This window comes from Coffea arabica, chromosome 6c (assembly GCF_036785885.1).
Source record: "Coffea arabica cultivar ET-39 chromosome 6c, Coffea Arabica ET-39 HiFi, whole genome shotgun sequence".
Lineage (NCBI taxonomy): Eukaryota > Viridiplantae > Streptophyta > Magnoliopsida > Gentianales > Rubiaceae > Coffea > Coffea arabica.
In genome coordinates, this window is record NC_092320.1 from 17,515,501 (window position 1) to 17,529,904 (window position 14,404).

The following is a 14,404-nucleotide window of genomic DNA, read 5'->3' on the forward strand; positions in this document are numbered from 1 at the left end:
AAGTAAATCAACATGAATCCTGAGGCAGAAGACCCAATTATAAGTAGCAATTCACGCAATTGATGTTGGTGCTTCGGCTTCATCTCCGGCGAAAATTGGAGCCCATAAATATCCCAGCAAGAGTTGTTCTGGCAGAGGGAGCAAGCCGTGCAAACCTTGTCAGCATCCTCAGTACGAGCACTCGAAGTGAAAAAATCCTGCAGAACAATTCTGCGCACAAGGAGAACAAATCTTGAGATCTTTCCAAACACACTAGTTGGTCAGATCTAGCTCATTGAAAATGCTGGCGTTGAAGGCAAATTTTCCTTCACCATAAGTAGCAGGGCTGCATAATCCGAGACTGCATAACTGCAATGGAGGATCATAATCTAAAGGTGGAGTACCATTTGCAAACCAACAATCAAGTACTAGATTAGCCTCCCTGACGCCGCAGGTAACAAAATCTGTGGAAGCAAGGGTAAGAAAACTAGAACTCTTTGGAGACCAAAGACGAATTAAAGTTCCCCCAGCATTCAAGTCCGTAATCATCTTCTTGAATCCCACAAAAATGTTTTGCTCCAGCTACCGCCGAAACTAAGCGAATCCCATCTGGCAGAATGTCAAAAGAATCATTATTACCCCATCAATTGCCTCCCTGATTTGCCCCTTTCTTTTGTCTTGGGAATCGCACGAGCAGTCAGATCTGGCATACTTAACTATTAAATCTAATGGAGTGGCTTTCAATATTAATTTTATACATTTCAGTGATCAAAATCAGGCTTTTAATAGCTCAGTGGCTAAAACTCGATGATTGCAAAAGTTTAATGACCTTCCGGATAATATGCTCTTTCATTTAATAATTTTGTGCATTAATTTGCTTATTCTACATGGACAACATCTATTCAGTCAAAGCAACCAAATTAAATATTTATCCCTTAGCTTTGACCTATATCTTGTTTAGCACCATCATATGAGTATTGACACCTCTCCCTCTTTCTCTCTTTTGATATAATGTAGTTCATAAACAACACTTGTCATTACCAATTAACCGCTAAATCACATTGGCAATAATTTTGAAGTATGATGCGGAGATCAACCCTCTTTTTTTTTTTTCCAGTTTACTTATCAAAGTTGCAAACGACCAAGTCTGTAGTCCCATTTTAAATTGTTGATATTGGTGACTATGAACTGTGTTGATATAAAGAAAGAAGAAAATAACCATTAAAAACATGAAAAGCCAAAATAAAGAATTTGGATTAAATAGAGTTTTTCATAATTTTGCTTTAATATTTTTTAGCCTTACAAAGATATGTGCTTCATTAGGCATAACTGATGAAATAATTTAAAGGGATATTTTGAAATACAATATCAAGTTACGCAAGCAAAACACTACAAAACTAAGTTCAGCAAGACAGAACATACGATTTTAGGGAGCTTAAATGTTATTTGTGCAAATTTAAGATACATTAGTTGGAAGGCATATCCTATGTGTTAGCACACTAAAAAGGTAAACTGATTAGAGAAAAATTGAAAATGGAGCGAAAGTCATTAATATCTCTTTACTAATTTTGTTCTAACGATTAAGGTGAAGGAAATTACAAAAATAAAAAAAATTAATAATCAACATTGTACCCACTTTGCATAGAGTTTATATACGGTTTAGATATAGACTTTGTCTGGTGGTCTATGGCCTGTAACGTAATTTGCCCTTACATTAGCATGTCTCTTCGATATACATTAAAAACTTAAGTAAAGATTTTATTGGAAAATAAACCAAGTTCAGAAGAATTTTAATTAAATAAACCAAGTTTAGAAGAATTTTGACCAAAGTTTAGTAATTTCATTTAGTGTGATTCATGTTTTTACAGTGTACTTGTTCACCAATTTCAGTTACAAATAACGTATTAGCTGCAACGGTTTTTCTAGGGAAGTTTAGAAAGCTCGTCAAGAGTTCATAAAAACTGCTTTCAGGTATTTTGTCTTGTGAAACCCAAAAGTAGACAATGATCTTTTACTCATTCAGTTCGCTCAGAATAAAGCCAAAGCCCAAGCCTATATCTCAATAAGTTTAAAAGAGGTCATATGACCCAAAACTCATGTAGATCTGTTTACTAATCAGCATTGATAATTACAGACGATTAAGTGTATAAATTTCAAGATCACATAATAATAGATTGAATATGTTCCAATATGTAATTTATATTTTACTCATAATATTGAATAAGTTTATTATCATGATGCCCGGTTGGGTCTAGAATAATACTCGACTCTTTGACATGAGTTTAAAATAATTAAGTTAAAGAATAAAAATGATAAAAACACGGTATTATGACAAATTGATGACCTGTTAGAATTTGATACTTAAAAATTTAAGGTGGGGGCTAAATCTATACAATCAAAATCTACACCTATTGCGCCAAGATGCAATATAGTTAGGGGTGTTAACGGGTCGAGTTTAGATTCGGACCCGAGCCGGATCCTGATCTGTTTACTCTAATAAAAAAAATGGGTAGAATACGGAATACATGATTCCGACTCGTATTCGACCTAGATCCGAACAATATATTAATACTTATAAAATATAAATATTTCTAAATTCATTCTTTTATCAAATTAACAATTTAGTAATGACTTTGTAAATTGATTTGTAATTAGTTTTGGATTGACTATTGCGAGTTATTTGTGATTTAACTTTTGTAATTTGATTTGTTTAAATTTGGAGATTGGATTTGTAATTTTGAAATATTTAAATTTGGACCTTTTAGACCCGAATCCGACCCGGACTCGGTTTCGGAACTCTAAGATCAAGACCCGTCGGATATAAAGGTCGGATCTGAGTCTACTACATAAAAACGGGTTCGAGTCTGAAATTTTCAATTCCAACCCGAACCCGATCTGTTGACACCCCTAAATGAAGCCCACATCATTTGTGGTTGATTGTAGAAACTTATTCAAATGCCAACATTAACCTTTTTTTTTTGTGTAAATAGAGGCACCAAATGATACCCGTTCTCTCATACTGTGTCCTTTCAGCTAATAGCCTCATTAAATTATTGTCATGATCATCATTTATCTGGGTTTATAAAGAGTACTCAGTTTTGTTAGTTGCAATTTTTTAAGAAAATTTTGCCATTCTAGTGTCTTTGAATATTAACATTTTTAAATTTTCACTTGATTTAGATATACCAAATAATTACACATTTAGTTGGTGGAGTCACTATAGCTAGTTTGATTAGAAGCTCAGTGTATGGTAGAAATAATTTTTGCCCAAATTGATACATGGGAATAAATTTGCCCTACAGTAATAATCACTTCGTGCCATAAGTCTCTAAAAATGTAATGGTATTGATGTTCTTGATAGTTTATATATTTGTCACTATTAATCATTTTTGAACTTTTATAGTACACTGATCATGGGATTTATTCTTTATTTACACCTAGTTATGATATGAATTACTAACATTTTATACTTATCAAGTGTTGTAGCTATGAATATAGATTGAGTCAGTTTTTTTAGGAGAAAAAAATGAATCTGAATTGAGTCAAATATAACAAAAATAAATATTGGTAAGATCATACAAATGGAATCTATTTTTTTTTTTGCCACACAAAAAATAACCGCAGATGGATCATATGATAAATTTAGGGTAAAAAGTAGTCACAATTTAGATTGGAACCAAATTTATTAACTTAATTTTATAAGGGAAGTAAAGATACCATTTTTAAAGTGAAAGATTAAAAAATTAATTTAGTAAAATATAAATGATGTTTTGAATGATTTTAACTTCTTATTATTTACTCGTGTATAGAATGATGTAATGCAATGAATCTTCTATTCCATTTTTGTACCACTCTCTATCGCAATTTCTTGTTCCCCTCCCTGTGAGATGTCTCACATTTCATTATCCGTTGCGACAACAAATTATATTCCTACTGTAATTCAAATCTACCAATTTAGCTTATCGTCCAAATTCAATTTGGCCTTGGATTTCCCTAAAATTTCGGGCAATTTGGCTGAAACCTCCAAATTCAATTAGGCCTCTGATTTCCCCAAAATTTCTTTAAATAGCTATTGTTGTGACTCTATTGCACTCCATTCTAGGCTTTTTCTGAACTCAAGCACTTTTGTTCCTGGATATCCAGCATCAATTTTCCTGAAACACTAGCAAAATCCAAATTCTAAGAAGAGTTTCTGCAGATGGTGAAGGAATTATAAGAGACCTTTTGCCGAAGATTCTTCACTGCTGCACAAGGAGGTCTGTGAAACTGATCTTTCTCCTCCTCTTTTTCCTTTTCTTTGAATTGTCCTGATTAATTTAATTTCCGTGCACGTCTGTGTGGTGGTTGTGTTTCTACTAATCGGATGAAATCTGATAAAACACCTTAAATCCGAACTTTAGGTACCATATTACTCAGATTGGTTACTGTACTAAAGGTTTGAATATGATTCTCTAATATTTACTTATCGTTGTGAGGAATTTTTTCAAATTATAGGCTAATCAATAATGCCAAAAAGTATTGAGATGGCAATCAATGGAAGAGTCAAGTGTTGCTGTCTTGTAGATGTGAAGAAGCTCTCCAAAAGGAGAAGACTTGTGAAATCTACAAGTCCATGTCCGACAAGTTCTGAGGATGGCTGTTTTCCTGATTGGTTCTTGATGAAAGTTCTTTGTAGGCTTCCTATTAAGGGTCATCTTTAGGTGCAAATGTGTCTCAAGATAGTGGTTTTCTTTAATCTCAGATTCTTTTTTTGCCCGTTTCTATAATGTCTATCGGGCTTCAGCCTCAATCTCAGTCTTAGCCTTAGCTCTCTCAAAATCAGTGCCGTATTGCCCTCCATGGGTCTTTATCTACAAGAGAATGTCTGTTGACGGTAATTCTAACTTGTCCCAATTTCCTGTGGACAAGTTATTGGAGATTATGTATTCTCCTAGTAACTCGACTTCCCCTAATTATCATGTCCTTCATCTGCCAAATTCTCAGGAAGCTAAAGGGAAAAAGTATTTCATTCAAGCAGTTGAAAATAGGTTCGTGCTATATAGTTGGTACCAATACAACGACAATTCTGACAATCGCATTCGCGAATACTACATTTGTAATCCTTTAACCAAGCAATGGTTTCTTCTTCCTCAACAAAAATACGGCTCCAGACTAGTCAGTGCAGGGTTCATTACACAAGTTGAAGCATGAAGTTTGAAAAGTTATAAACTATTGTTAATTCATTGTTCTCCTATAAAACAAAATTTCCTCGAATTTGAGATATATTCTTCTGAAATGGGAGAATGGGTTGAATATACTGTTGACTCCAGATGCAAAATTCAAGTCTCGTCTCGCAAGAAGCCTGTACTTCTGAACGGCTATTTGCATTGGGAAGATTATGACCTTGGAGTTATAGCGTACGATCCTTACAACTGTCCTAATAAGTTGCACCTCATCAAATTTCCATATAATGTATACAGGAAAAATATTAGGGGAAGATATAGTTCAGTTTCTAGCATGTGCGGTGTCCATCAAGGATATCTCAAGTATTTTGAAGTTACTCACTCATGTCATCCACAAAGTGGATTTACACATTTCAAAATATAGGTGCTTGAGGACTGCAGTTATGAGCGCTAGCATTTGCAGCATGCAGTTGCGAATAAAGACATTGTAGTTGACACTAATTTGTATCACCGTAGTGCTAGTCCCTCTCTTGTATGTTTCCATCCGTATGATGTAGAAGTTGTTTATTTGAAATGGGGCTACGACGTGGTCTCATACAACATCCGAACTAGGAAATTGGAAGCACTTGGTATTCCTCATGACCCTGTAAAGAATTGTCGGTTTATTGATGTTGGGTACTGGCTGTGCTTCCCGCTTGTGCTTCCACTTTGGCCAGTCTATATTCCACTTTCCCTAATTCCTATGTATAGGAAAAGCTGATGCTTTTTAGACCAACTCATTACTCTTGACTGCACATAATAATGTTTTTAACGGATTATTTATGCTTGAATGGACTTTATTTATGTCTATCCTGAATTGTGTTCATCTTATAAGGTTAAAGACTGTTTTGCTATTTATGCTGGTGATGATATGACCCAAAAGAGAAACAGAGAACACCTACCTGGTGCAACCGTCTATTATGGTATGGTCGAGGCATCCACCAAGATGAGTCGTGGTTCTCTGATCAAAGACTACTGTACAGTGTGTGTATATATATACACACACACAGAGGTTGAGCCCATTAATTGTAACCAAATCAAGAAAAGCATGAGTTGCTCCGGTTCACAAATTGAGGTTGAAGAGCTATTACCATGCTATGATGGATTCTCAGTGAAGAACTAAATTTTTTCTCCAGCATGGATTCTCAATGAAGGACTCATTCTCACCAAGTGATTTGAGGGACATTCATTGTCTAACCTAGACAAAGCTGTTGCTCTGCAAGTAGCTTCTAAGATGGGGCAGCATTGACACTCATAACATGAGCAGAAATTCAAATAATGAGACGTCTAATGTCGTGAATTAGTGTGTAAACAGGAAGACGTCTGATGCCTAAACCCACAAAATTATTTTATCCCTTTCTGTTGTAAACATTTTTCTGTCTTCTAAATGATAATCTAGCTCTATTTAATGCACTGGAATTCCTAATAAGTTGCTTATTGTAGACACTGTCATCAAACAAAACTCAAGCAAGTCCCAAATAAAGACTATCACAATTGCTCAAAGATAGTTCAATAAGCAAAGCCAATAACTATTATTGAGCTTGAAGAAATCCAATGAAGCTTGCAAGTAATAGTTGTGTGCGGATGCTTAACCATTATCTTTCTCATTTCAAATTGTTTTCGTAAAAAACACCTCTCTAATATCGGAGAAAGTAGCACTAGATTGCGGTGCTGGAGTCGAGGTCGCTGCTATATAGCTGGCTATTCATAACTTTGTTGACCAAATGTCTGTAAGAATTAAAAATAGACAAATAAAGCATGAAACTACCAATGAAAATAAGGTTTTATTTTCTCATGTGCTTAGCCAAAATATCCAAACCTCAGCTACTTCATACGAACTTGGTTAAAGAATTATGTACCTAAAGATCTAGATGTAGTTTTCGAAAGGATTAGGGTACTTTCACGGATAGATATCGTTCTCCAAACAATATGTAGCATATAAAGCAAGGGAATAAAATAAAGAGGACCATGTATAGAATGCAGGCAACCGTATATATAGAACTAGGAGGCATAAATCACGCGATGCTCGTTAGAATGAGCAGAAAACATGCCCAATTAAACATAGATTCATGAAGATGAATAATAATCTGTATAGTTAGTTAAGAATAAATATTATTTGATAATGACTACAAGTAAAGGCTTTTCCCACTTATGACAGGCTATCATTTTTTAGGCTTTGCTTACCCAGGCACCCCAAACTATCGCAAGTGTTATAGTCCACACACACCAGGGAGAAAACAAGCTTTATTGGCTCTCGTAGGGGGAAAAAAAGGAAGAAAAATGATGCAAAGATATCTTTGGTAGTCATTATAGTAGCAAATTGGCTGTAGCACATATACTCTTACAACATGTTATCCAGTACCAGTACATCATAAACCTAGCTGAGAGTACATTAAGTCTTCTCCGGGGTCCACCTCTAACATATACACACAAACAGCATCGAAGCAGAATAACAGAGTCAAGAAGATCAACATAAGGCACTATTACAGGTAAACTCATGCATGTTTTCTGACCAATTCTGTTCTCTATAAGTTTCAAGTATCTGGTTCCTTAATTCCACGACTTTAACATTCTAATGTATTTAAAAAGACATAATACAATGGGAAATGAAATAGGATATGTCAAAAACACAAGTTTACCATATCTGGTGAGTTGAAATGCAAAAAACAAACTGAGATATTGCATATGTAAACAAAATACAATTTTTCCTCGGAAACTTCTGTGACAAGGAATAATACAGCCTAAATTACCAAATCATTATTTGGGTTTAGCGAGTGACTAATCCCTTTGAAAATTATAGGTGTCTATTGCACATATTAAAGAGAACATTCAATTACATGAACAAGCTATCTGTGAGAAGTTAAGTTCCCAATGACCAAATGCATAAAGTCCAATGTGAAGGGAATGAAATCTAGTATAGAAGGAAACGAATTAAGCCTCAATAGCCATGATATCATCGAATATGCTGATGTTAGAACTCAAACACCACTTAAGAAGGGAACTCATAACTGATGTCAATCTTTTCTTTCTCCAAAAAGATTTCAGATTGAATAAGCACATTAGAGGCAATCAGTGTATAATCTCTCTTAGTCTCTGAGACAGCACAGCTTGTGTGGTCAGCAACCACAGCAGAAGGATATTATGAGATGGGACAATCAGTGGAGGGTGCTTCAGCGCTAGGAGCTATTTCTTCCAAAAGCCCAAAGAACCTCACCTTTATACTCCAACTGGACTCCACAAGAACAAGACAAAACATTAGTGTAGCTGAGCTTCAACTGAAATCCAGAGGTGTTTGTTGTTTTTTTGGGGCGGGGGGAAAGGAGGGAGGATGAGAGAATTAACTGTGTTAAAATAAAAAAAGGAGACAACCAAAACCAAACACTAAAAAAGAAAGCAAAAAGAATCAGCATAAATGGCTAAGTCTTTAAAGCTTGTAGGATCAAACTCGGGCGGCAAAGAACTGCTTCCCTGTTCATTTAGCACCTCGACAACAATTCGTATACTTATTACCCATTGCATCGTAAGGCCATTAGTTTGATACTGTTCCTCAATTTCTACATCATGTCTAAGCGAATAAGACTGTTTTCCTTTATATATTTTTTGGATCTTTCAAAAAGTTGGACTCTCCACATTTTACTTTTCTTATCAATCGATTTTTTCATGAAAAAAGAAGATAGAGCAAAACTGCCAATTGAGTAAAGCAATTAATCTTCTCATGAATGTGAACAATCTCTATCAACATTTGTTCAGAGCCAACAATGATGCTGCTCTCACCCTTAGGCATGCGCAACTTCCCTTCCGCAAACGCCAATCACATGGCTTCAAAACATAGAGAAACAGAACAAAAAATATCAAAAGTTATGCTGCTCAAACTATAAAAATCATAAGCTCAAACAAACAAAAGGGAAAATATCAGCCAAGTGACAACAATGCTTAAAATATTTGAAAAGCATTGTAGGAAGAGAAGCAAAAGATCTCCCGAACAAGATTTAAAGTCACTGCATTAATTTCAAATGATTTTTAGAAAAGCCAAGATACTAAAATCTCAGGGAAAAACACAAGCCAACCACCCAGAAGTAAGGGCCCCTCTCACAAATTTTCTCACCACCAAATTGATGAAATAAAGAAAACAAGCATGTTAGAGGATGCTCTGTAACAAAATGAACAAAAGGAAGGTTAAATAATGTTCTAGGTATTTTAAATAAAGTAGAAGTATGGAATAGAATACAACATGCATAATCATATTAATTTTCAAATTTAGCATTTTTTATGCTGAAAAAAAGAATATAAAGGTACAAGATGACAAAACTACCTGTTAAGGAACCAATATTACCTTTGGGCTATCTAGGCTTAGACCCATCAAACAAGCATTTGCAGGGCAAAAAAACTATCTACAACTCTACAACATGCATAACCATATTAATTTTCAAATTTAGCATTTTTTTATGCTGAAAAAAAGAATATAAAGGTACAAGATGACAAAACTACCTGTTAAGGAACCAATATTACCTTTGGGCTATCTAGGCTTAGACCCATCAAACAAGCATTTGCAGGGCAAAAAAACTATCTACAACTCAACAATTGCTTCATATTTACAATAGAAAGAAAGGCAACACAACTTTTAAAAATAAAACAGGAAACTAACTGAATAGGGAAGCATTGGAATAGATTATTCAAACAGAGAAGAAATAAAGAAAGAAACAAACCTAAATACAAGTGATTCTCCCTCATGAAACACACTCCCAAGTCTCAACTGCCACCAACCAAAAAATCCAAACATTAAAATTCAGAAAATCAACTCAAATAGTCACAACATAGACTCTTAGAAAAACCTTCAAACCCAGTTAACCATTCAACCTTCATACACATTAGTTTCTTAATTAAAAATAAATACACAAGATTATAAGAAGATAGAAAAGTATTTCACAGGATTCAAGGTTATCCTCTAGACTTGCTTCAAAAGTTTCATCTTATCAAGATTCATTAACAAATCATATCTTTTACACCATTTACCTAACACTTTCCTTATGAGTTAAAAATTTTCAAAAAGAAATAACTTCCACCATAGTTTCACAAGGGTCTCCTTAGAATCTATTCTGATTTTTTCAAATAGATCACTTTCATATTTCTTCCAACCAATAAAAATGTGAAATAACATATCACCCGCTTCTAACAAATTCATAATTACAAAATATCCCTCAAGATAGCTTGGTAGTTTAAACTTTATGAATAAAAAATAAATTGAACACATAAATCCAATGCTCTGGAAAAAAAAGGAGGAAAAAAAGTACTTGTTGCTTGACAGTGGCATAACCTGAAATAATCCATCTTTCTTTTTGGGATTACCGCTGCTAATATAGCTATTAGGATTATTACAGTCAAACCTACAATAGTAAAGTTTAAGCACTCAATTTACAAAAATCACCAATAATAAATAAGGGCACTAAATAAAAATGATCAGATGGTGCGTACAACAATCCACAACATCATGCAATGTATTAAAAAGTTGAATACAAGATAGGAGCAACAGGTGAATTTAACTCGTATATAATAGAGTCCCTAATGATATTTTTCTAGCCTAAAAAAGCATAGAAAGAAGAAAAAGTACCATTACTAAAGATGTTTAGAGTGACAACATTACTCTACTCAAAGTTAAGATTACAAGCTTAGTGGAACTTTAGCAAGATAGAAGTACGTAACATACAGCATCAGCAAAACAAAGCACACACTGAAGAAAACAACTGCACAACTTGTAGACTAACAAGAATATAATCAAGTAGGTCATTGACACTTGACGGGAACCATAACAGATACCTTGACTGACTCTAGTGGACTAAGCTTTGTACACTTATCTCTAACATCTTCCTCCAATTCAAAGCATAAGTTCTCATCAGCCTATCAAAAATAGGAATTTGCAACTTAAAGCAGATTACGAGCCCAAAAGATAATTTAACATAGCAATTGATAAACACTGTAATAAAAAAAGCACAAACGAAACAACTTCAAATGTGATTAGACCCAACAACCAGGGCAAGGTCAAAATTCTGATCCAAATATTAACACAACATAAATAGCTCAGAAAAGCTTTAAACAGTAAAACGTCTCCACCCTTTGGTATAATAATTAACCTAATTAGAAATTTCCATGATTCTGAGCAACCATTTTAGTTCTCCCTATAGAGATAGATTAGGTAATATCCAACAATTGCCAAATAACGATTGCCAAATTGAGAAACTGTATTTAAGAACAGGAGGAGGAGGAGATGTGCTCTTAGCAGTACCTTGATTTCAACTGGGGTGAACATATACTGCAGAATTACAGTGGCTAGAATCAATAATTTGGCATCATCTTTACCACCTAACAACAAAACAAATAAAAACACAAATCTAAGAACATAAAAGTGACTTCAAGATAATCAATGATGCAGCAGGTAAAAACGAGAAACATTTTACATAAAGTTAATAAGTGCAAAAATACTGTTATAGCAATGTCCATAGAATTTGGTGTAGTCATGTTAGAATTGACTCGAAGTGCTATGCATAAATTCAATATTCTTTACTTTTCCTTTTTGTTAGCTCGTTGGGCAACACAATTCACTTTGATTACAATACCTATATTCAGGGTCTTTATAAATTGTGATCGTAAGCTTAAAACAAGTGATAAGTGAAAGAGTCAAAAGCATGCAATAGCAAACTTATACTCCCCTCTTTCCCTGCTTCTGGTGAAAAAGGAAAAGGGGGAAAAAGAAACCCCAAAACTAAAAGGAAAAATTATCTGGAGAAAGAGCAAGAAGTTATAATTTTCTGTTTCTCAAATATGTCCCTAAGAAAGTAAAAATTGTGAAAGAAAACTCTACCCCAGCCAAGCATTTTTTGTTCAAGGTGCTGGAGCTTTTTCTTCTTTCTCCTATCCACTTTCTTTGGTAAGAATGTTTCCCTTGTGAAATCAACAAAGAGTTGTCAAATCAACATGAAAAGACACGTAAATCTAGCACAATCCAGCATCCACCATTAAGCAATAAAGTTTATTGTTTGATATATATATATATATATATATATATATATATATATATATATATATATATATATATATATGCTAATTGAACAGTGACCGTGGATATAAATCCTATGCATGAAGAACTATTGTTAGGAGGAAACTTGCCATCCAGATATATTATGTATTACCTTTCTGCTTGAACCTAGCTTTTGTAACAGATATAGGAATTTTGCCACCAGCCTAAAAAGGTGTACCATCCAAAATTTGGATTGCCAAATCTACTGAAGGCTCCTGAATGCACAGCAAAAAAAAACATAAGATCCATGGCTAAAAAGGATGCAAATTTCAGTGATACAAATTCCAACAGTACCTTTGAAAAGGTCACAAGTGCATCCTCCTTTTGCCTTCCACTTTCTTTGTCAACATAGATCTTTACACGAGGTTTCTTCGTTTCAAAATCCTGTATGCCAGAACCATAGGAACTTGTCAAAGAAAGTTGCATGAAGCATCTCATGTATCTAAGCACCACAAGACAAGATAGATATAACAAAGTATCACAAACAACTTAATAGATATCTATGCCAAGCAACAAAATTTAATAATTATCCTATAAATAGCTGGATAGTTTAGTAGCCATTGCTTTAAAAACTTACACAGATGCAGGTTAAGGCACAAGGTTGAAAGTAAAAGGATGTATTTTACTTCATCTGAGAATGATTAAGACAATGGCAGAGAAGTCTCATCTCTTTTATGATTCCACATTTGGAGAATACTTCTACAACCTGCACAAGATTTCATGTTGGCCACATCCACAGAGAAAATATAAGATGCTAAAACAATGAAAGATTCTAAACCAATAAAAGGCGTATTGAAATGCTAAATTTTTGTTTTGAAAATTCACTAGAATACGAGAAACCAAAAGAACAACATTACTCGCTAACCTTATCAACAGTAATATCATCTGGCATGTGTGTTAGCTTTCAACTCAAACCAACTATCAGGAGGCTTATTTGCTTCCTGCAAATGCATAAACTAAACTTAATATGTTGCCATAGAAAAGTGTATCTTCAATATCACCACATAATAATCAAATAAAACGTCCTGTGAGACGTATTCATTATAAATATAACACTAGCATCAGTAACAAGTAACATCTGAAGTAGTTATGTTAACTAAAATGGTAGAAAATTATAAACCACCCCTAAATGTTTAACTTTAAAGTTGTCAGATAGAAGCCAATACCAAATCTAAAGGAACCCAGAGAGAGGAGAGAGTGTGAGATAAAGGAGAAAAACTTTTTTCTCAGCGATTTTCTCAAGCAACTTTCTCTTGCCATTAGGCTTTGCTTCCATAGTATCACTGGTACCCTTGATTTCTTTCTCTATAAGGAAATCATCAGCTTTAATAGTTGGAAAAACTTTCTCTTCTTTAACAAAAATCATATCATCTACCTCATAATTGACAGTATTTTCTGAATTGTCTTCCTATAACAAAGACAAAAAAAATTAAAAATAAAATGGCATAAAAAATGCAAAGATAAAGTGCCAATTCGTGCTAATAACCAATGAACAGACTCAAATGCGAATCTGAATGATGCCGCAATTTCTCTGTCCAAGCTTGTTTAGGGTTTACCTTCAAACCAATTAAAAATCCACCAGTCTCAGGATAACGTCCTTCCCGTCTTGTTTGCAGAGATATGAAAGTACGACAGCAAAAGAGATGGCACCTACACAAGCACAGAGCATATCGTCCACGAATATTTCGAAAGTTCATCTACGATCATACAGGAGAAAGGAAAAAAAACGAAGAAGAAATGAGAGATGGAACGTTTTAAAGAGGAGAAGAAACGTAAATGCGACAAAATTTCTAAGAAGAGAAAAGAAAGAGAGAACTGCGTGGTCTCAATTCTTTACCCTAGATACCTAGTTTTAGTTTTGACCAAAAACGGTGCTGCTTATCCAAGCATGTGACCAGCACTAGAGCCGATGAAAACATCATGTACTTCAGACCTAAACCATTCCTTGGCTCTTATACTATTTATGTTAATGAACCCAAGCATTTGGGGCCTCTACTTGAAAGTTCAGCCCAATTCACTTCATAGGCTCCAATTCTCTCCATAGGCTTTCTCAACCCCATCCCCTTGTCCCAACCCAATGGTTAAATTGGCCAAATTACCCTGATGTCCAAATTTTTCCCTCCAAAGCAAGTTTACAACTGAGAAAAACCAA

General features: G+C 34.4%; 2 long non-coding RNA genes across 4 annotated transcripts; one reads left to right on the forward strand and one right to left on the reverse strand.

The window, feature by feature from the left end:
• The first annotated feature begins 3,836 nt into the window (after window positions 1-3,836).
• LOC140008525 (uncharacterized) lies at window positions 3,837-4,916 on the forward strand. Its single transcript, XR_011815938.1, has 2 exons — window positions 3,837-4,235; window positions 4,474-4,916. It is a non-coding gene; the product is annotated as an uncharacterized lncRNA (long non-coding RNA).
• Window positions 4,917-7,461: 2,545 nt separating this feature from the next.
• Window positions 7,462-14,163, reverse strand: LOC140008005 (uncharacterized). Of its 3 annotated transcripts, XR_011815419.1 has the most exons (11): window positions 14,099-14,163; window positions 13,809-13,949; window positions 13,118-13,193; window positions 12,830-12,958; window positions 12,547-12,636; window positions 12,365-12,467; window positions 11,461-11,537; window positions 10,995-11,075; window positions 10,495-10,564; window positions 9,887-9,933; window positions 7,462-8,999 (listed from the first exon to the last, which is right to left on the reverse strand). It is a non-coding gene; the product is annotated as an uncharacterized lncRNA (long non-coding RNA). The 3 variants fall into 3 exon arrangements; XR_011815418.1 differs by lacking the exon at window positions 14,099-14,163 and having other exon boundaries at window positions 13,809-14,077; XR_011815420.1 differs by lacking the exons at window positions 10,495-10,564; window positions 10,995-11,075; window positions 14,099-14,163 and having other exon boundaries at window positions 13,809-14,077.
• Window positions 14,164-14,404: the final 241 nt, after the last annotated feature.